General features: G+C 36.5%; 1 long non-coding RNA gene across 1 annotated transcript; it reads left to right on the top strand.

Moving 5' to 3' along the window:
• Positions 1–486: 486 nt before the first annotated feature.
• Positions 487–1,686, top strand: LOC130425176 (uncharacterized). The gene is made up of 3 exons (XR_008907039.1): positions 487–621; positions 1,085–1,243; positions 1,486–1,686. It is a non-coding gene; the product is annotated as an uncharacterized LOC130425176 (long non-coding RNA).
• Positions 1,687–24,771: the final 23,085 nt, after the last annotated feature.

The raw sequence follows: 24,771 nt of genomic DNA, 5'->3' as shown, positions 1-24,771 counted from the left end.
GTCTGTGTGTTTGTGTGTGGGTGCGTGCTTGCGAGAGAGAGAGAAATAGAGAGAAAGAGAGAAGAAGAAAGAAAGAAAGAAAGAAAGAAAGAAAGAAAGAAAGAAAGAAAGAAAGAAAGAAAGAAAGAAAGAAAGAAAGGGAGCAAGCGGCCACCTCATGAAAGTCTCTCTTTGAGGACACAGGGAATAGATTTTTACTCCAGTGTGCTTTTTGATGCAGCCTTTCTTTTCAAAGAAAAATACATTGGGCCTCATTTACCAATCTAACGTATAAATGAGCGCAAATCCGTGCCCAGAAATCGTCATACGATAGGGTTCAAGTGCGATTAAAAAAAATTCTATTCCACCAATCTCATTGTACGAATGATAGTACCTTGATAAATGTGGCGGGTGAATTTGGTCATAATTTACATATCACGGCCCTATAAATTCAGGGTGTAGTCACCTCGCCCCTAGATTTTGCGACATGGAGATATGTAACCCATCGAAAAATAGGAACTTTTCCGATTTAGAAATTAAAGTTTCACCTTGAAAAGCGGGATCAAAGGATGTGGAAAAACTGTTTGGAAAGAGATCGCTGTGGTCAACAACGTTAGTGTAGTAAACCGAACCCCAGCGGAGGTTTGTATTTTTCATTGAATTTATGTTTTGTGTTTAACCGCAAATATTTTGTTTATTATTGGTGTTTCTCTATTATTTTTACACTGAAAGTATTTTTGTTGCTTTAAATTACTTTTAATTGTTGTTAATGGTTGTTTGATGCATTTAAATATAAACAAAATGAATCTGACTTTAGTCTTGAAAAACTTTAAGTTACATTAATGTGTTATCGTAAAATCGAATGTAGATATAAATTGCTGATCATTTTTTTTACGCCGCAATTATAGAATAATGTTTATATGTAAATGCTTTTATACAGTTCCGTTCATTTGGGTGAAGAGAAAATGGTCTGTGTCGGAGGAGACAGATGCATGTTTCTAAGGATAAAGGTTTAAAATATAATGCTGCTAACCTTGCATTTCAGACTGCTTAAATCAAGCACAGACAGTTTTATGTTCACTTCATTTATTTTTTTTCTTTTCAGATCTTTCAGAAGCAGGATCAGCGTTCTTCAACCCCCACAAACCGGCCTGGAACCTGCCACACAAAGCCAAGATTCAGATAGCAAGACCTTCATACTGAAGTCTGGAACTTATCGCCGCCTTCTTTGGAAATCCCACCGAAGAGGCCATATAACTGACAGGTAAAGCAACCATCACTTTTCGTTTTGTGGCGTGGAAAATGGAAATGTCGCCACAGTAACAGACCGATGTACATTCACGAACATGTCAAAAGTTAACAGAAACAACAATGATTATAAGTTTATTCCATGAACTTTACATACTTTTAAGAATTGAGCGTTTAGTTGATCGTGATGAATTCTTATAGCAACCGTTGTAAACACGAAGTGTACTTCTTAAATCGTAAGGGCTCTGTTGTTTCCAGGCGGACCATTAAAGAACGTGACACGGATGTCTCCCGAATATCCTGTGAAATGCAACCAATCAGATGACGACTTTGAACGTGCTGAAGTGCTTGCATAAAAGTGTGCCTGAGACTACACAAAGTCAGGCAACCGCGAGCTGTTACCCAGTGCGGGTCTTCCACCCCATCGAACATTGCAGATTGCACAAAAAAAACATCAAAGTATGCGTGTTTTCTGATTTCATTAAAATGCATATTTTTCAAACAAAGAGCTATAATCTTGAAATAAGGTAAACTTACCCATTGTAATTGATTATTGTAGGTTCTAAATATTTTACTTTTAATTGTGCGTTTTAATTGGGGTAAATTATCTTGGTGTTCTTTAACACCAAAGCACCCATTAACCTTGTAATTTCAAACAATTAAATGACCATATAATTAGGCTAGAAAGTAAAAATACTTTATTAACGAAATGAAAATAAGAAATCGCACAGGAATCTATTTTTACAGTTGATAACGGAAAAAAACGAATTCCTTTTCAGTTATCAAAAGGGTAAAGCAGACACAGACATTTACTGTATCTCAAAACTTGCGTACACAAACTGAGACCTGTTGTGAGATTTGATGTTAGCAACCTCTCACACCCATGTTGACAAATGCCAAGTTTGGAAACGATCGTACGCCAAGTTTTTGGTCGTACACTCGTTAAAAAAATGAGGCCCAGTGCGTTTAGTTGGAGGCTCAATTTTGACTTCATTTCAGCCTCGTCATGTTAAAGCGTGACGGGCTGAATATTTTTAAATCTGTAGAACAGCCCAATGTCTAACTTTACACATATATTTGAAGTAATATCGATATTAATATTAAGTAAAGTTAATATTTTGAGCTGAACACTTTAACAAATATGGTTTTGTACAAAAAAAGATCTCTTCCCTGCGTCAACATGAGATCGAAATCTTTTTGTACTGTGGTGGCCACCGTCGTGTCTGGACTGAGCGATTTGTGGCAAACCTGTAATACAATGCTTGACCTCTGTAAATCAAGAACAGCGCCTTTAAATATATTATTAACATATTATTATTCAGATGTATTAACAACTGTGTATTCCTGTTGCATAGTTGTACTTGGTGTATAAACATAAGGTCTGCTTTAAGAAGAATTGAATAGGCTAGACCAAAAATAACAGACAATGAGCAAAGTTATATAGGCATAGCTCAGGAGAAATACTGTACTATACATATTAATAATAGCTCAAATTGTAGTAAATGTTTGCTTTATTTGTGAGCGTTTTGATTTTCTTTGCAGGTTTTATGTATTTGTATTAAACCCATATTTCATGCTGTGACTTTATTGCCAAATAATTACGTCCAGTAAATACCTTGAAAGTTTGGTGTTTTGTTATATTTCAATGGTTTACTTGAACCCTCAGGGAGCATAAAAAAAATATTGTGTACAAGTATACTTCAACAGATATCATTTTTGGTCACATTTGTACCTAAAGGTGAACCCAAATCTAATAATGGTATTATCTAATAGTTATCAAAACAAAATCGCGGGATGTTTTTCTCTGAAAGTAACATTTGAAGTGTTCCCAATTTTAAATATAATATTGTGGACCATAGAGACATCTACTTTTAAATTGGTGTCATAAAATCTTCAAACACTGGTGACATAAAGTACTTAAGAATAAATTCCCTGTGATATTTTCTTCTAGATTGCCTCGGATTATCTCAGTATTAGAGAAAAGGAGAGAAAAATAAATAATATTGTTGTGTGCTTAACTGAAATAATAACAAAAATGTAATATATACTGTATGTGTCTCATTGCCAGAAAAAAAGGAACTCTCGTCTCCAGAAGAAACAAACAGAATGTTGTGAACTGGGCTAAAGGGAAGCCCCTACTAAAGTTATATCTGAAAGGACCTTTTGTGGAAAGCATTATGATCAAACCTTAGGTGAGAGAGCATCTGAGTGCAGATTTTAATCGTGATCGATCAGCACCTTTAGGGTATATGCAACAGAACTGGGTAATCCCTTAAATGGATCCCTTGAGTCTTATGTCGCCGGTTTGACATATAGTAAAACATCAATGCGCTCCTCCTTGATCTTTCATATCTAGGTTATTTTTGTCCCAGGTGAGCATATGGCCTTGAGCCTGCCTGCTACGCCTCACTACATTAGCAAGTAAGCCAACTACAAATGATAACTTAAAAACGAAGAGGAAGAAAGATGAAGTCTGACTAATATGTTCAATGTTCAGTTTGTTTTTACATATAATTTATGGTTGCAATATTACACAATAATAGTTTGCAATTAATTTTTTTTATTTCTTGAAAATGGTTGTACAGAAAGAAGCAGGAAATAATATGTAGAGATCAGTACAAAATTCAAAATACAATGGGATTTACCTTAAGACAAATATATTTGAATGATTGCATTGCCTGGATTGAATCAATAATCAATCAACAAAGCAATTAAACGTTAATTTTGAGGCAATATGCAAAAAGAAATCTAGAGAACGCATTCCCAATCTTTATCTTTTTTAATCAATTGATCTAGCGAAGAGATGAAAACTTTGAAAGGAAAGGATTGTTTTTTACATCACTAAGAGTCTTATTGTAAACTGATTGCATTGATTCATTTGGGGCACCTCATTTGCCTGTTTACCTTGTGATCCTGAATCAAATGAATCCGTTCAAATGAGGTAAATCATGTGTGGAAACTTAAATGAGCTGGGTAATAAAATCTCATTTTTTCCCTGATATGACCTTACAAACCTAGCAGGTGGAAAACATCAACAGAGGTTAAACTATTTCTCTGCAGAGCTGCCAATAAACAACCTGACATCTGTTTAGAACATTTTACAAGATGTACTGTAAACAACACTGGTCCTGAAGAAGTTTTTTGTTGTTTTAGATACAGTTTGTGAGTTAAATGTCATGTTGATTGTATGGATTACCTCGGACATGACTTATATTTGTATGCAAACCCCGGAAGAGACTTCCGGTTCCATCGTTTTTTTATGGGGAGGTTTGGTAAATCGCCCAAAACGACGTCTGTGGCTAACAAAATGATGTAAAACACATTAGTTATAACCAGCTTGTGATTTTTCTAAAACTTTATTGTGTCTTTAAAATGGCTGTTGCTAATAAGTTTCTAAAAGCTACTTCATCCTTTGGCAGGGACATTAGACGTCATCTAACGGGCACAAATCTCTAAAAACACTGGATTCATTCATGGATGAATTTTTTACTAAATTCTTAATAAAGTTTGAAAAATTTGTCGGAGGCTTGGTTGTGGTGATGTCAATATTGGGCGTCCATAGTGTAGTCAGCCTTGTGTTAGCCTTTCAATTCTGCGGATTGTATTAAGGTTTAAAAAACTGAAAATACTGTGTTTATCTGTAAAGATTATTGTAGAGACATTGGCATAAACCAAATGATCGGGATCATTAAAAGAACAGTCATAAACCCCCTTCACTCTCTTTTGTCCTGGTTTCTTGATATCAAATTAAAAAGCCTTAACTCCAAAGAAGGCCAGGATTTAGGCTGGTGCTCTCACTGAAAGTGTTGACAACCGTTTTGTTTCTCCGTGGGATATTAACAACTCCCAAGCTTCCAAGCAGAGGTGAAAAGTCTCTCTGTTTTGTCTCTCCTGGAATTTAACAGCTATCCAGAGAAACCTCTCTGACAAATAGGAATTTATGTGAATTAACTGTCCTTTTCTGTAAATATATCTAAATATCTATTGCCACTTTTACTAATCTGTAACTTTTTAATAGGCATATTTAATTCAGGCTTTGTTTGTATTCATAGCCTCCACATACCAAGAAATGGTTAAAGCCCGATGTTTAATCAGCAACGAAAGTTGTCGAATCCCTGGTAATGGACCGATTTTTGAGAGCCCTACCCGTAGATACTAAAAGATTTGTATATTAGGTTTACCCAAACTCTCCCCAAGAGATGCTAGAGGCTGTTGAAAGATTCCAGGCCAGCACAGACATGCTAAATTCCCAGGTCCTAAATGTGGCACAGCCCCAACAAAGGTTGTTCCCTAAAGCCTCTTGCCCCAGGTGGGCCAGCACACAAGGGAGGCATCCCAGCCAACCCAAAACCCCAGTTGGAACTACAACATACCAAGTGTAGGGAAGTGGGGCTTATTTCATGCCAATTTAACCAAACTTAAGATGATGTTGTGCACCAGACGAATATTGCAGTCAAAACGTGTGAATTTAATGCTACAAATAATGAAACCAGAGGGAAAGATTGCCAAGAAATTCCTAAATGACTCAATGCATGCAGTAAGCATAAAGTGTTCAAATTTATTCATATTACCTATTTGAATACAAATAAATGAAATAATACTATAGAGTAATCTTTGCTACAATTTGTTCAAACACTATGCACGGAAAACGGTTATTAAAATATCTTGTACAAAAATATTAAACCTACATTACTTGGTTTTATTGTGTATAAAATGGATTACAATACAGTGCTATGTAAATGTCTTAAAGAGTTTAAAGCAGTGATTAACAGACTTTAAATCTTTTAAATATTTCAGATAACCATCTACAATTCAGAATAATGTGCATGTATGTTCACAGGTTAGTCTAGGTATCCATAAATCACTGTTTGGTGATTTGATTGGTGTGTTGAGGTGCTCACATTGTGTATTTTCAAATATGATTGCCTGCAGGACACTGTAGACTGGAACCACCAGGACAAAGGGAATATGAAGTCATTACGACAAAATGCCAATAGTACCCCATCAAATAGTTTTTTCTGTTCCTACGGAATAATGCAAAGAAGATAAAGACTGTGTACAAGTTCCACCTCTGCACAAAAAGCAATATGGCTGAAAACTTAATAAAGCTGAAAGTTAAACCTGAAAATCCAACAACTAGAAAAGAAAAACTGCCATAAGACAGTGACACAGGACCTGTTGTTTCAACACTATTTAATAGTATGCTTTCTCTGCTGCAAGCAGCTATAGCCTACAATATTTTTTTTTATTAAAATTAATAATAAAATTCAAGGCTACAAAAAATGATAACTTTTTATGAAGATTTACATCTTCTTGGCCAATATAATTGTTTGAAATTGTTATAGCTATTATCAATTTATTGGGGAATGTTTAAATTCAAACTTTATCGACATTTACAGTATATAAAAGTGATATAATCTAACACAGATGTATGACAACAGACAATATATTCATTTATTATTCTGTTCTATAATTTATTTACTTGATTTCTTAATTTTTTTATTTATAATGTTCATTAAAGTAATATTGCATCATGACAGAGAATCAGTGGTAATATTATCACATAATGTTGACCTCAAGTTAAGCAGCAACTAAGGCTTACCCTGACAGTTAGCCTGCCCCGGACCAGGCTAATATCCCAGCATAATTGTCATAGTAACTGAGTTAGTATTTATAAAGTTTGCTTTATGAAACCGAATCGACTGACAATAAGTCTGATTTACCAAAACAAGCCTGGAAGTTTGCTGTTAAAAACTGAAACAGGAAGTGCTTCTGGACTGTTAACATTTTGCAAAGGGGTCTAAACAGTGTAGTTACATCTGTCTTGTATGTACCAAATATTAAAACATATACAGTTAAAGGACAATCTTTCTATCTTTGTAGAATTTTAATGAGCAAACATGATAACATCAACCATCAAAAGCAGTGTTTCTGGACCTGTAGAAAATGTTGTCAATATGTTTCATTCATTTCCATCATGTTTATTTGAGTGTATTGTGTTTGATCACTGTGCCAAACAATCAAATGGAAAAATGATTGTTCCTTTCCAAACTGATTGTATTATAAAAAAGTTGAGGAATGCCAAAACGATTCTTCACATAGAACTCTTCCCTGAAAGGGGGGTATTACGAAAGCCCCTGTGAACATTTTTAGCCACTGAATTTTATCTCAAGGAAACTCAACAGTAAGTGCAGTGTTTGAGTAAACAGGCTGACTGGTGTTGAGAGACAAGCCGAGAAAACACATTGTCTTTCAGTCTGGGTCTCATGAGAGTTTGATGTCTGAACAACGTGGTCGTGTGAAAAGTGGGCTGGAATCTGTATTGCATTCTTGTGGGAATGAGCCTGAGGTCAGTAAATCTGAGGTCACACCTCTGTTACTGATCATAATCTGAACTGACAGAAGCAAAAACAAACATATACATCCCCGTACTCACACACTGGCACACACCACTATACACGTCCAGAGAGAGGTCAGTACAGGCCGTCTCGCTTTCTCCATTTCTACACCCCTCTTTCACGTCTCTTCAAAAAACTCTAACCTGTCATTTTTCCTATTCACTTTTTTCTAGGGTTGGGAACCAGAAGAGACCTGGTGATTAGGTATTACATTAATGTTTGGGTCAAAATTAGCTAACCTCTCTTTTGTTTATTCAAACTGTGACAAATCTTAATATTTTGCTCATTCTTTTTTTCATACAGGGAGGACTTTTCTATGCTTACATTGAGATTGTGGTTGAATAAAATCGTGCTGTATTAGTGCTGATCTGATGCTACACTATAGTATTTTTAGGGTGTGTTCACACTTGGCATGGCAATGTTTGATGAAAACAAACTTTAATACAATTTCTTTGAAAGTGCCGTTCATTTGAATAAGTGTGAAAGCTGCTGTCCGAACTTTGGTGTGCACTAAACAAGCGGGCCGAAACCCCTGAAAAGGTTTATCTTGCTCCACTTTCAGATGAATTCGGGTGTTGGGTCAAAATTAGCTGACATCTCTTTTGTTTATTCAAACTGTGACAAATCATAATATTTTGCTCATTCTTTTTTCATACTGGGAGGAGCTGCAGACATTTATATCCTTAATTTGAGATTGTTGTTGAATAAAATTGTGCTGTATGACTGCTTATCTGATGCTACACTATAGTATTTTTAGGGTGTGTTCACACTTGGCATGGCAATGTTTGATGAAAACAAACTTTAATGCAATTTCTGTGTTAGTGCCGTTCATTTAAATAAGTGTGAAAAGTGCTGTTCGAACTTTGGTGTGCACTAAACAAGCGGGCCGAGACCCCTAAAAAGGTTTATCTTGCTCCACTTTCAGATGAATTCGGGTGTTGTTTACCTGAAAAGTGCAACAGAGACCAAAAACATCTAAACAAACTAAAAAACAGGATTTGAAAAATCATGTGATTTTACAACATAGAAATACCATGTCTCTAATATGGGTATATATTCTATTCTATTCTATTATTTATTATTTTTATTATTTTATTACTTTCAGGTCAAACTTTCTGAATGTTGTATTGAAGCTATGAGATGACAGAGTGGGCATGAATTTAGTTTGCATGACTGGTTGCAAGTTCCATGTGTGCTGCCATTACTGGTGGTGTGATTAAAGGGTTGCTGAAGGCCTCACGGCTCTGTGTGGTGTAATTAAAGAGTGACTTACCCTCTAGACAAACTGTTATGTGCCGAACCTTTGCCTTGTGATCCCAATTTTTGCCTCCATCGCTTTTCTCCTTAAAAAATGTTGTTTTTGCATGAAAAGTAATGAAATCAATTACAGAGTTAATTAATTTGATTTATTTGGATTTTGTGCTTCGGGAGTTTCAGAATTATTCCATCAGAAAAACAAGGCAAGCTCACGCCTTCTTAATAAACAGATCATGCACAAATCGACTGACTGGTTGGTGCTTTTCAATTGCTATGGATCAACAGTTATAACAAAACAAGAGTGTATGAATAATTTAAAAGTACAGCGATTTTAATGAGCGGTGCACAACGACAACCTACACCTTCTTCTCTAACATGCATTTGTTTTATCCTGATTTATTGTCAGATATGCGTTTTCTCTTTGCCTACGGCAAGAACAAAGGTGTATGGGTTAATTAAACAAAAACAAAAACCTCTATGGCATTTAGTAGATGCTTTAATTGTAATAAAAAAAGAAAACCTGTTTAAGACCTTTGAGTGAGATCAAAGTAAGAAAAAATTTAATTAGGAAAAGATTATTGCTGGGGAGAATACCACAATTAGCCATAAAATCATATTATAATATTATCAGCATAAGAGAGGAACATTCCAGACTAATCCATCCCACGGAGAATCTACAGAAATATTGTATTGCTGTCTTGTCTTATAGTTATGTCTTTGTGGGAAGTGTTCTAATGTTTTAGTAGTTCATCTGTAAAAATATTACAGAGTGCTGGAATTTAGCTCAGATTGACACATATCTTCCCTTTATGTTTATCAGTTTTCATATATAAATTGAAAAGATGCCAACCTTTACACGAGGAAGGTAAGCAAAGCAGAAGAGAGAACAGACGTTCCCTTTGAGATGTTGTAAAACATATTCACACCCAGCTTGTTTTTTTTGTCACTGTTGTTCTTCACTCATCTTATGTCCAGTTATACAATGCATTTTTAGTTAAGAGCTTGGAGATGCTTAAAATATATTTTAAATCTAAAAAAGTGTTTGTTTTCATTCCTCCAAGTAATTGATTCTGTACCAGGTGATTATTTCTATGGATGTCGAGTCCACAAAAAGGGAAAGTTCATCCAAATGTCCTAATGTATTCTCTTCCTGTCATTTGCTGGCTTGTTTTTTAACCATTTTTCACAAAAACTGTACTCACAAGACATTGGAAATTTGGAAGCAATATTTCAATTAAGCACTTTTAATCAAACACAAGCGTCACTGAGATTTGAAAGGCACCAAACAAATTGAGAAAAAAAAGAATACACGAAGGCTTGCAAACCCAACATAATTGTTCCATTCATCATATTTTAAATAATGTTATGATATCTGTGGGCCATTATTTTTGCAATTCAGTTTGGTTCCAGTTTAGACCTGCAAAAAATATATAAATTTAGTTTATCAAGACCAAGATGTATTCTTGGTACCTTGTTACATTTTAGTACACTCTTCAAATGGATGTGTTAATTTGAACACATTGTTTGTGTTATCCTATTTAACACATTATGTTTAACACCACATTTTGTGTTGATTTTTAACACAAGTTGTGTTAAAAGTAACATAAAACGTGTTGTCCCAAGAAATAACACAGAGATGTGTTCAGTAAATATATGGTGTCCTTAACTGAACTCAAAATGTGTTGCTTTTAACACAAGTAGAGTAATTTAGAGTGTATTTTTTCCGCATTTCCGATGTTGTTTTTTTGGTGGGGAAATCTGTCTTCAACCAAGCAATGTGTAAAACTGTGTACCACGGTATCATCACAAAACTTCCAAGAAAACAAGTTTGGACTTCATCTGAAAGTATTTGTCTTCGATACAAAACGATATAGTGCTCTGTGAGAATTTGTGCAAGTAGGCAAAAAAACCGAGCAAGGGGGTCTTCTGGGAAAATAATGAGCCGATTAAATGAGGCACTTTTATATCCAGGCAGCAGGCCATGGCGAACTGAGATGTATTTGTGTTGTGTTGGTAATGCGGGACTGTAATGGATTAAAGAAACAAGATTCTATCTTACTGATGTTAAGCAACACTACCCCAGCTGGAGTGATGAGGAGGGGGAGAGCGATAGACAGCACTGCCTCACTTTATGTACTGCCGTCGTGACTGTGATAGACAACACAGACAACAATGTTACCTGAGCATCTCTCAGTGCACCCTGCAGAGTACACAAACACCCTCCCTACCCACTTCTCCGGTCACTTCTCTTAGAGCCTCTATTGCTGCTGATATATAATCCTCTGCTTCTTTTTCCTTGGTTTTGAAAAATGCACTTGGGCTTCTGCTTATTGGCTGGAGTCGGAGCCAATATAGTAATTTTGCAACTCTTGGAAATCTAAACGGGCTGATGGTTCTTTAATTAAGCGAACCAGTGGTTACTTCATAAACTCTTGGGTGGCTGAAGTGATCAACTAATGTGCGCTCTCATTAAATACCAATTTCGCTTCTGGGCTCTTGTTTTACTTGATGGTGAGTAAAAAGCCATGGAGGGCAGTTTTACTGCTGTTGACCTCTGCAAGATCATAAATCCCTTGGCTATCAAATACCTTTTGGAGTTTCATTTATGCACAAGTATGTTGGATATCAAGATGCAAGAGGCTGTCTTGCAGACTTGTGGTTTTGAGAAAGTTATATAAAATCTCAAATCACACAATCTTAGTCTATTTAGTTGTACTCTCACTGTCCCAAAAGTGTCATTGTAAAAAATATTTTATACCCTATAGTTTTGTGTATGTGTGTGCAACACATTACAATGCTTGTTACATGTACACTACAATATCTTTTCTTTCAACTTTATGTATTTTAAAGTAATACAGTTTTAAAATATCCCTTATGTTGGTAAAAACTGTCAATACAAGCATCTTTAAGTTGTAAAGGGTAACCCATCGGCCCAACGACGGAATCCAATAGCGTGGGCGAATGTATCTCACGTGTTCTGTCTTTCCAAGGTGCTCTTAACGGAAGAAGTGCTGTAGTTTATCTTTATCTGACTCCAATTAGAATATAAATCGATTCGGACAAAATCCCAATTAGTTGCTGATCAAAATTTAGTCAAATAGTTTTATTATTTAAATTCTCATCCTTTCGTTTGGGACCTGGTGTTGCACAGAGTCTCACGCTGGTCGAGAACATGGATCTCACGGTCACAAAACTGTCAGTCTGATCTTAGTCAGAGGTTGCCGGGTAAACTAATATAATTAAGTCTGGCCGCCCCATGCTTGCTCAGTAACATAACAATAGTTTATTTAGTCATGATCATGCAACTGCCTATGTGATAGGTGGAAATCTGGTACATGTGAGCCTTAGTAAATGTGCCCAATTTGAAAAATCAAAACTCCATCAAGTCCATCCTATCCTGACATACTTATTTTGCGGTAACAGCAGGCTCCTCTCAATCTACCAGTAATTACAGTCTCTAATAACAGAAGAATACTTAATAAACCAATAATAACCATTTATTATGCCAGGCAGGTGCAACATTAATTAAAAAAATTCAGTTTCGATTTATAAAAATGATCAGCACGAAAACAAAAACAAAGTCATACCTGGCAATAAATACACACAAAATAATTGTGTGGGAAGTTCTGGCTACATAGTGCTGCCCTGAGTCATATTTTATAGACAGATGAAACAAAGAGTCGTAAACTCATGGTCATTGTGGAAATTAATTTGTTTGGTATCTCTTGTGGCTGGAGAGAGCATCAAATGGGGTCTCAATCTATCTGTAAACAAGATTCCCTGAGAAAGCCGAAACCTTTTAGTTAAAAAGCTCAAATAAACTCTTAGACCCTTTTACCCATCGCACCATGACCTTTTAAACGATACCAAACATGAGGTTCAAGTCTTCATGACAATCAATGATTTACACAGCATTAAATGTGTAAGCACATTTCCAGTGGTGAGGAATTGAAGAGATGAAGGGGAGAGGTGTGATTAGAAGAGGGGGTTCAGTTTCTAGGCATCAGCAAACCCTGGGTAGAGGGCAGGATATCATCCCTCAGGATCTAGCAAGGAATGTGGGTTTCATAAATCCCCCAAAGTTTCTCCTGTTGTATGTTGCAACTCCACAACTACATCTAAAATATTCTCTAAAATACTAAAATTTTCAAACTTTAAAGGTGCTGTGTGTAATTTTTTGAATGATCTATTGACATAAATGCAATATAATATAAACAATCATGTCTTCAGAGGTGTATAAAGCCTAAAACCCCTAAACCAGGGGTCCCCACGCTCTTAAAAACAAAGGCGCTCAGCGTTTCCCATACAATGCAGTTACTTGGCCAGTCCGCCCAGGTATATTAATCGCCGCCACATTTTGTAATTATTTGGCCATCTGTGATAATGAGTGTATCTGTGCATATCCGAAGTAACGAATTTTGAGCAGGGGGTGCTGTGATTCTTGTTTTTTTTCAATGGCATACGTTATGACTGTGGCATAGGAGAGCCGCTTAAGTTTAATGTTAGTAAATAACGGAGGCAAAAATGAGTTGCTGCCGAGAAATAAAGACGAATGTTAGTGTGATTGTAGGATGCAAGTGAAGTTATAGGATACAGCATGAAAACAAACACAACAAATTTGGAGTCGACGTCACGGTTACGTGGTACCTGTCCTCTAGGAACAAGTTTGGGGACCACTGCTCAAAATGGACAAACTGCTCCACAGAACATATTTCATAAATAAATTATCTCCTTCAGCAAAAATGCGAAAACTTGATGACATCTAAGCCTTGTGTCAGGCTCTGTGGTGCTTTGAAAGGGATGGGGAGAGGTGGAGTAAGCCGTTGGCAATTTGCAACCTGGCCACTAGTTCCTGCTAAACTTCAAACACTTGAATAAGCACAGTATATGTTGGTGTTTTTTGGATGTAAAGTAGTTTACTCAAAATGTTGTACTATGAAGTGAGTGAAGCATACTTAAAGTAACTAAAATTAACTGAAAAATATGTCAATTTTGTTCCAAGTAGTCTTGAAAAAGTACACTTACATTTTGAAGTATCCTCTCAGTAAACTACTAGTTTAGTCGTACTTGTAAATTTCCTTTGGTGAACATAGCATCATACTTATAGTTTATTATTTATTTTTTGTTTATATTATATTGTTACTACTAGCCTATATAAACCTGAATATGTATGTTTTAAGACGGGATCTAAAAGTACTGTATAAATAAGCATTTACCGAAACGTATTTATCGTATTACTACAAGCCAAATGTGAATACATTTTTATTCTTTTAAGTAAATCTCAATCAAAAATTTAGTACACGATTTGCTTTGGATCAGATCATAAATGAATAGATGTAAATGTATGCATATGGCAACTATCATTAAAAGTCAATTGTATAATTCTGGCTATATTTCAGGGATGAACATAAAAGTACACTAAAAGTATTTTCTTACAGATTGTGATTCTTGTTAAAATGCCAGATGAAACTCTTTCTAATGCACTGAAACATGGTGTACCGCTATAAAAAACATATGCCATTTTAAAATGCTTTATGCTTTGTTAAAATAGGAATAATATAATACACAATATAATCTGAATGATACAATGAAAAGCTTTTAAATCTCATATACAGCAACACTAGCGTGGCATTCTTCTGAAAGACAAGGTGGTGTTAAAGTCAAATCCCCCTCTTTTCTGCAGGCTGCATGTGATAAACACTTGCCATAAATCAGGGTTGAATATAGTACACTGACAGTGGCTGGAACACACTCAACAGCAATGATAACACGGACAGCTTCTCAAATTTCTCCATATTAGAGCCGACCCTGCTCACTCCCGCAAAGAGAACTGCTGGAGAAAGTGCAAAAGTGGGCAGGGCATCCTCACAGATGGATCCGAATGCTCGAGCAGAGGACAGGACACGGTGAGAAAGAGAGTACAGAGAGCAGATATATTACTGCATGTCCGAGCACTTGCTCAGAGAGAAAAAAAATCACCTGTATTGATTGATCTCCTCTTTTGCCGGTATGCCTCTTCTACCGTATTGTTCTAATCCAATAATGCTCTTAACAGATGTGGCTGATACAGCCTCTCCATTCTGGATTCGGATCGTTTAATGTCTGGTCCAATCCTTCCATTGGTTCTGCTTTAATGGACTCTAAAATTCCATCAGTAAAACCGTCCTGTCCCATATTACGATCTAATCTGAAGTGGAGGCCTCCCGATCTGAAAGATAACCGAATTCATAGCCTTGCTTTACTCTTTGAATGATATGTTGTGTTTTTTCATTAAGCTGATGCTGTTGCTGTTGAATGTAATTCTAGTTTTTCTGTTTTTAGTAATTTATGTTTTACATTATCGAATAGGGATGTCTGTAAAAATAAATATTTAAACCGATATATAAAAATATGCCAAAAAATATTGTTACTAAAAATGTGTCAATCTCCTGGCAATTTAGCAACTTTCTGCTACCTACTTAATTTTTTTGACTATTTGTATAATTATGTTACATATTTTGTTGTTAATGTTGTTGTTGTACTTAAATCTAGTGTTTGTTTTTAGTTATGTGTTTATGTTTTATATTACTTAACAGTGATGTCAGCAAAAATAATTGAATAAAAGAATAAACAAATAAATACAATTATGTAAAAAATGTCAGTTTACACTTACTTTTTGCCAAAAATATATATTTTAGTGACTATTTACATTGTTATGTTATGTGTTGTTGTCAATGTTGCGATTGCATTTATTCTAGTGTTTATGTTTTTTTTTTGCCATGTGTTAGATTTATTTTATTGACTATTTATTTATATATATGAAATTATGCGTTGTTGTTGTTGTTAATCTCGCCATTGTATATATTCTAGTTTTTGTTTTATTTGTTATGCCTGTTTTTTTCATGTTTTTACATTAACTAATTTGGATGTCAGCAAAATGTAACCTAAATGTAACCTAAATTAAACTGTGTCATTCTACCTATATTACTTCTATTTATTGACAGTTTATATAATTATTGATTTGCATAACATTTTTACTTTAATTGGACACATTATTGTAGTCTTGCAACGTACTCTATAGGCATGTGAATGCAAAAATGTCACAAGCTTTCTCAAGAATTCTTAAATCAAGTAGCATGTACTGATGTCACAGAAAAAAGTATTTTATGACTGGATGTGAATCATGCAAAAACATACATATGATTACAAAAGCAATAATGAAGCCCCACCCCTAAACCTAATCAACACTGGTGCAAAAACAGATGGTACCCTCTCGAAAAAACAAACGGATGAGAGCATTTATATTAATGTGAAATTCTCATGTCTTAAGATTTCCATGTGATTGTTTTATGTTGTATACTCTTACATTTAGTTGAATTCCAATTGACGGTAACTCTATCACCCCTCTTCTTTAGTGCTGAGGTGGTTGACACCACAGTATTGCAGGAATGTGTGTTGTATGTAAAACACTGCGTGACTGTGCAATTAAAACAGACAAAACCGTAGGCTACAATGTGATCTTACTCGAAAATGAGGGAAAAAATATAGCAAAAAAGTTTCAGGACTTTCTCACCAACGAGCCAAGTTCCTGACAGTACTGATGACCTAGATATGCTTGTCATCTTGAGACCATCTCATTTGAACCCCACAGCTCATGACTGTTCTCTCTCTCTCCACCTCCCTTCTCTTGAATTACTCTTCTCTGAATGAAGTTTATTGGTTGGAGAGCTAATTAGCATGATCGCGAGCGTAACTGTGGCGCTAATCAGTCTCAAGGCTGTTGTCCCGTTTCTGAGATCTTCTCTCTGGTCGGTTTCAAGAGAGTTTGTTTTAATAATTGTGGCAGTGTGGTGCCTGCGACTCCCACACACAGCCAATCATCTGCTGCGGCCCACTCTCCTCTGTTTCTGAGGGTCTGAGATTCTGTTTCTCACTCTCTCTCTTCTTCCTTTTTCTTAACCCTAAGCACCATTCCTCCAAGCTCGTGTTTTTCCCTTCACTGTTTTTTCCCTTCATCGCCTCAATATATAAAATCAGCCTGCTAGCCTACCTCCTAGGTTGCGTCTGAAACCTCTTGTTGCCTCGCTGCCTCATTGACTTTATAAGCAGCATCAATGTTTGAAGGTCGCTTTAAAAGAAAGGTTTTAGACTGGCTTTCAAGGCATTGTAACATCACATGATCTAATACAAATTCGATTTTAGCTTTTTGATATTCATCAGCTTGTTTCTTAGCAAAAATTGAGAAAGCAAAGATAATAGATCATCCCTATGCCATAAGTCCTTCGAAGAGTTTACCCTCTGGAGTGAGAGCTTCGAAGGGTTGAAGGGTGTATGGGACCACACAAGTTTGATAAAAGTGACCTTCATCATACCATGCCCATAAGGAGGCACCGTCACAAAGAATCTGCACAAAGATTCATAGGGGAGCAAAGTGTCCATCATTTGTACTCTTCAAAATCCGTCATTCCGAAGGGCCCTTTGAAGTGGCAAGTTATAAGCAATTCATATTGGAACGACCCTTCAAGGTGACAGGCATGATTGTTTTCACTCTAAAGTGCCCTTCGGAGGGCGATATATCCCGTTTGGAACACATTGGTTAGTTGATGCGCCATTGCGATTCCTATGATTGGGGAGAGACTGCTCAATATGGCAAACCGCAGTTAAAAGAGCCAATCATCAATCCATAAAGAAAGATTCTGAAGCGGGGCTCTTCATAGAGTCTCATGAGGTGCTTGCCAACTATTTCACATATGCATACACATCAGCTGAAGTCTTTTTTTAGCACACTTTAAACAACAGTGGCCGAGTTTCTGCAAAACATATGCAATATTTTCGAAATGTTAATAAAAAAAAGTTAAACGATGGCATTTCTATTAAATGATGTCATGATGTTTATTGCAATTTGTCCTTCTTGGCGAACTTATATTTTGAGTTTGATGGTGGATTGCGGACCACCTTTTGAGGTGTGTACTCCCATCTGAGAAAGTGTGAAGTAATCTAGCCCAGTGGTTTCCAACCCTGGTCCTTGCGTCACCCCTCGCAGAATGTTTAGGATTTCTCCCTAGATGGAACATCTGATTCTACTCGTCACATGCGCTCTGAATGTTGGGCTATTTCTCAATATGCGTCCAGTTCCAATAGTCAAGAACACAAGAACAGAGAATGCATGAAAGTACCCGGATGTGTTCTCGATATCAAGGATGGAACGGATGCAGCCTTGCACACCTACGGAATCCACTTGAAGTCCCAGAAGTCATCCGGTGCATCCATCCAAGTTCGTTCTTCCAAGGCTACCTTGCAAGACCGGTGTCCACAAGAACACAAGTCCGCTCTTTGCGGGAGACGTTAAAAAAATTCTGGAAGGGGGGGGGCATGGACCAGGGTTGGAAACCATTAGCCCAACCATAGCGTGCCATTTTAAAATAATGATAATGTGACTTTTTCATACACCACATAAAAATACTGAAGTGGACTTCAAGTTCATGGGAACTTAAATATGAATACATTGAAGATAACAAGAATATACACTGCACATGAATTATTCATTCAATAAGTTTTTTTATTTCTCTTCTAAGTGTCATTCTTATTCTTTTTACCCCTGCACATAGAGTATTGTGGGATATTATATCTAGAACGAAGCACAGTGTGTGTGATTTGCAGAGAACTTTCAGTCAGTTGCTTCTGTTCACCACGTACAGTTGTTCCATACATTTATATGGAATACATCACCAGATGGGGAGCTGCTATGGTAGTATAGCATGAAGGACACCCACGGTTTGGATTCAAATAGACACAATGTTCACCCAGTCTGTCCACACAACACCTTTCACAGCCTGTCACCTGTTATACATCGGTCTTGAGTCATTCTCATTTCGAGCTCTGCTTAGCAAAGTAATGTAACATACGTTATGTTCCATACGTCAGAGATTGTAGTAGTCATTCTGTTGTCTGCCATATGGTTCAGTTCTTGTGAATAGTGGAGAAAAACTGGAAAATTGAAAAACTATTTGCTTGCATGGCAGAACGGACAAAGAGGATTGGTCAAGGGTGGGCCTGTTCAACCAAAAATAGTTTTTTATGAGTGAAATGTTCCTTTAACATGCCACTCTGGTGTATGTTATGGGGGGGGGGTGCGAGGACTCCATCAATTGTCTGATCTAATTATGTTTTCAATTCCTCTAGTGATTGGTGTGCAGTTCTCAATCTTTCAACAGCTATTTAGAAATGGAAATCAGCACAATTGATCAGATGCAGAGTGACGGTCACAAGAAGTTATTAGCCAGCACCCCGCAGAGTGATGTATGAAAAATATGAACTGCTTTTCCCCAGTGCTAAACTCTTCTTGAAATTACTTCCAACTGGCTTTGGATGATGATAATTGCATTTGGTGTTGAATTGCTCTGGGTGAGTCTTGTAAAACCATCAAATATCTGCAGATGGCTGTGTGGGCTGATCGGCGCCAAGCGTCGTACTGACGGCTTTATTTTTATTTGACTCTTTATCATTGTCTTTGTGATTGGGGATATTCATGGTTAAGATTTAGTCCCAGAATAACACTTGAATAAAGGTAGTATAGCAGGCTCTTTCCTGTAGCTTTGCAGTCGCTTGTTTGGTGTTTGACATCTCCATTTGACAGGACAGAAAATAGATGCATGCTTGATATTTGCAGGGGAAGAAATAGAACTGTGATTTTCCCATGCCGTTCGTCAATTTTATTATTTCATTAGTTAAAAGGGCATTTTCGAGCACCCCCGGATGATATTAGAGCATCTCCATGTGGCACTTTGGCTCCCATACCAACACCATCCAAATCATACTCCTGTCTCCAAGCAACCAGAACCAGATTTAGGAGGATGTTATCTAACTGTTCAGAGTCGTTGCGAGGTGTCTGACAGGACCGTTGCTGGATGGTGAACTTTCTGTTCCTCATAGATCTCGCCCGGCAGATTAATCTAATATCATAAGAGCTTGTCTCATTGCTGGCTATTACACTTGGCTCTTTCCCAGCATTGATTGTTTCAGTAATATTCCTACAACAGCTTGTTGATCATGGAAACAGGAAGAGGAATGAGTGGCAGGGTTTTTGAAATGTGATGCCCTGGCAGTGTAACACTTATAGTGCAGATGGGTTTAAAAGAACCATCTTTACTTCAATGCACCAAAATGGTCTGCGTGCAGGCGAGAAAAACCTAAAATTGAACCCCACTGAAGAGGTGTACACTTTGAGGATGTATATTGCTTTGTGCCACACACATACACACACTATGAAGAAGCTATTCCTGCAGTACAGCAGTACAACAATACACTGAAAGGAATTCTGTATCACTAATCTGTTTAATCGACCTTTCATTTACAGGGTGATGAATGCACCATAACTTATATCAACTACACTTTATAAAATCATCTGTTTTTACAGTTTTTATTGTTTCAGTAGACTGGCAATGTTTAAACAAAGCTGTATTCTGAAGTCATGAAAACCTTCATCAAGTCATGTGACAGTGTACAATATTACAAATATAACTAAAGAGTAGTGTGTACTACACATATGCACTTACCAGTATGCTACAACTTCATATTGCACAGCCAACACTGCTGCTGCCAGGATGGATGTGTGAGTACACTGGATGGAGTCTAGCGTCCTCTGCTGGTGTTTCATATGTTTGTGTACGAAATTGAACTGCAGCACAGAAGCTTTGAACTCACTGTCACTTTATAAACCAAGAATATGACAAATAAAATGCATAGATGGAAAATATAGAATAAAATAACTATGCACAGTAGTTCAGACGATGTTTAGGTCTACATAACAAAACTAATTTATTTATGTTTATATATGCAGTTTTTCAAGGATACTTTTCCAAAATATTAAAAAGATCATAATATAGAATATTTTAAGGAGCAATGCTTTTATAGTGCTCTTTTTGATGGTACTTAGTATGCATAACCCACTGTTTAACTGGACGAAACCTCAGAGTCTCTCCATCTCTTTCACGCACACATACTGTTTTTACTCTTCCCACCTGACCGCTCCTCGATAACTCATCTTTAACGGATACTGCCGCATCCTCTTGAGATTGGCTCAGAAAGCAGATTCTAGTGTTTCAGAGGTTTGCTTGTAAAAGAATGGGAGTGATTGGGATGTGAATCTGCTGCTATCAACACTGTCTGCCCTCTTACTCATTACTGCATAGGCACAGATAAATGAACAAAATAAAATCTGCACTCACCACAAAGCATGGAATCATTTATCAAAAGGGCACCTCTGCAAAAAAGCATACGAAACAGACTGACTAGAGAAAGTTTTGTTGAACCAAGCTGATTTTTTTACCTTGTTTTCACTATGGACAAACATATGCAGATCATATGAGTCTGACTGTCTGAGCTGCTGAAAGTCAAACTACTTTTTGCGTTGTGCATAAGAAATAAAGTAAGACAGATTTGAGACAATAGAGGTTTGAGAGGGATCTACTGTATTGTGCTTTGACTTTTTTTCATTTGCTGAACCAGCAAAATCTGGCACAAGAAACAAAAGTATAAGTGAAATACATTGTCTGTACTGCAGATGCATTGCTTGTGCTTGAATTGTGAGCTGTACAAAAAAAAGCTGAATAATATGTGCGATGCAATTTTTGAAAGTCTGCTATGTGCGCAATAAGGTGCCAGATGACAAAACTTTTGTCTCACCAGCTGTTTTCTGTCCAGTATTTTACAAAATATAATTTACCCTTTTTTCTAGTTTAAACCTGGATTAAAGAATAAATCTTAATGCTGTAAAATGGATATAGATTCTGCACGTCAAATAAGCTTCAAATTAATGGCATTGTTTTTGACAACTTTGTACAAATGGAACATTCTCAGATCATGCTGGGATTAGATGGATCATTACTATTTCTACAAACTTGTGCAGTCCATGCCAGCTTGAGTGCATGCTGACATTAAATCCAAAGAGGGACGTATCGGAAACCAAGCAATTACATTAATGTTTTCAGTGTTTATGCAAATGTCACTTTTATGCTGATAATATCATTTTGGACCCCACTAGTTGGTCACTGATTGCTGTAAACAATGTCAGTGTTTAGTGACACACATGCCAGCGTTTGAAATGATCATCATTCCTGAATATTTCACCCATGACAGCTTTCCTTGGAATATTGATAAGCCTTTCATGTGATTTCATGGCTCACTGGTTCATTGTAATGTCTGATAATCAAGTTACAAAGCAAATTACAAAGAAGACAATTCATCACGTGTTAATGACAGTAAATTGACATAATGTCCCTGAATAAGTAGCAAAAAAACATTGCTGCTTAATTTGGAGGAAAATTGTATTCTTGTTAAATTAAGTGTGAATGATGTCACTAGAGCTCTAGTAGAAATTTGCACATGACGAATCATCAAGAGTAGCAAAGTGTTAAATTCTTCCCTAATGCATGTAGACCTCAACTAATGCTAATACAAGTTTATAATAATTAATGTAATCACTCACCATTATGAAGATGCATTTATATTTACAATTGTATAACTCAGGTGTGATTGGATGAATCAGATTAATCATTTGGTTCTTTTTTTAATTGTCCATGCGAATACTGATGATGAATAACATTTTTGTTCATTGACATTGATGAAAAAATGTAATCAATTGGAGGTGATTTAACAAATGATTTTTGCTGTTAGGAACACTACGATATTTATTTTTCTGAGCAAGCCGTATCCGAGTACAATGCATTAGTCAGCATATCTATAACTAGCATGACCAAATGGATGTTGAGGCAATAAAAATATTGAAAGCTTTGCCACAAGAGGGCAGCTTTAAAGGACATAACCCCGTAACACCATCAATGGCTTAATGCTCCAAGTTAACATTTATTTAATGTGCTACAAGACAATCTGATCAAGGGCAGCAAAAGAGCATAAAATGCAGAATCAGTCTTGAAAGCAGCAGACTCTTTGGGTTTATTGATACAGGTTGCATCTATCTGGAGCTCCAGATCTCAGCAGATTTGCGAGTGCCAGGTCGTTTAGCCCTGAGCGCACAGGGCAAGGGGAGATCAATCAAGGCCTCATCCAGCCCACTGTCGCCCTTGATTTGCAGTACCAGCATCCAGCTGTTGGGTTTGAGGAAAAAATAATGGCTGATTGGACTCATCTTGGCATTGGGGAACAATTCAATTTCAGTGTAATGGATGGTCAAAGAGATCCAGACCAGAGACACTGCAGCATGGAACCAAACAATGGGCTGAAAAACAGTAATGAGACAGGGAGCAATTCCAGGCATTAAAGGACCAGAAATGTTAAGGTTTTCCCAGATAGCCTCCCCCCTCCAAGAAAACCTTGGGAAACACCAGTCAAGTTTAATTGCTGTTTTAATTAAGCTTTCCCCGTATTTATTTTATGATGAGTCAGATTAAGGAATTCAGCTTTATTAATTTGGACTACATAATGTCGGTCAAAAGTACAATTCACACAAACTTGAATGAAGTTTAATATAATTCGTTTTTCATCATAAACATTACTGCATGCATTTTTATTGAGATGAGACAAATTAAGTAAAGAAACCATTTGCTTACACATTTGCATAGTTAATTTGAAATTCATCCATGCATCTTTTAAACAAGCTTGTGTCAGAATTATTTTCTTCCAAAATAGAAATCTGATCTTTTCAATTACATGCCCAGTTATTTTAGAAGATAGTATATTAAGCACTCACCAGGGCCAGGTCTGGGGGGAATTTTCCCCAGGATTTTCTTTGACCCCTCCAAAAATGTCCTGTGGCGATTAAAAAATAACACATTCAATATTATTATTTGTATTTTCTATTAATTAATGCTCTTCCTGTTTATTCACAGAAAAGTGGAAACTATGCAGGCAGCGAACTACCAGAACAATTGTCCCCCTAACCAGCCTAATAACGGGCCTGCACCTGAGCATAAGTTTACAAAGGCAAACAATGGTGTACTGAAATGGCCTTCTAATACAGAAGTTTAAAATGTATGACTTTGTATGCAGAAATATAAATCACAATGTGTCATAATCCTGCAGAAAAAATCCTCATTTAAACCAACTGGTATTGAAGAGAAGAGACAATGCAAACAAAGTAACCCAGGCTCAGCATTTTTATCTTACAAACACAAATGCATTACAAATCCATAGTGATAGCCACCCATTACCATAACAATCACTTCAATTCCTTAAAATGTATAGATACAGCAGTATATACGCACAGAGGGGCACAATAACAGAAGAAAGAGACAACATCCTAAATGGTCATTTTAACCAGTTTTTCCCGTTCACATCACAGAGCTGGAACAATTACTTGTTCCTGTAAAAAAGTTTTGCCAAACAATGCATGCTTAGTTTCAGCCATAACATTATACAATTCATATATTTCTCAATCCACTGCCTTTATGCCATGAAAGACCAACATTTTTATTTAATTCCTCAAACCACTCAATATTTGGCAACATGATATAAACAGGTTCTGCAAAGTAGTAGGGCAGATGTTCTTTTTTAAATAATAGATAACAAGGGAAAAACAGATCTGGGAGTTTAATAAACCGCACAAGGCGGTACGTTTGCTTTTGACTAATTGCAGGCTCCTGAGTCACAAAGCTGATGAACTTGTTTGTGGAGGTAATATAAACAGCAGGCACGTGAATCTCTACCAAACAAGGGTGTATGCTATATTTAGCATGATCAATCTGCTGTGGAACGTTTATCGTTTTAATCTTTAATTCAAATGATTTTTGGTGTGGTCCATTTAATGGCCCTTGATGTATTTGTAGGGATGTCTCATAAATCCTACTCCTAAAATATAAAGGGACGTTCACTCGTGAACAAAATACCATATCTCTCTGTAATAAGCACTTTACAGAATACAAATTAACTTTAAACTCCATGAGATTGGTAAATA

This window comes from Triplophysa dalaica, chromosome 6 (assembly GCF_015846415.1).
Source record: "Triplophysa dalaica isolate WHDGS20190420 chromosome 6, ASM1584641v1, whole genome shotgun sequence".
Lineage (NCBI taxonomy): Eukaryota > Metazoa > Chordata > Actinopteri > Cypriniformes > Nemacheilidae > Triplophysa > Triplophysa dalaica.
This window is presented reverse-complemented; position numbering and strand designations above follow the sequence as displayed.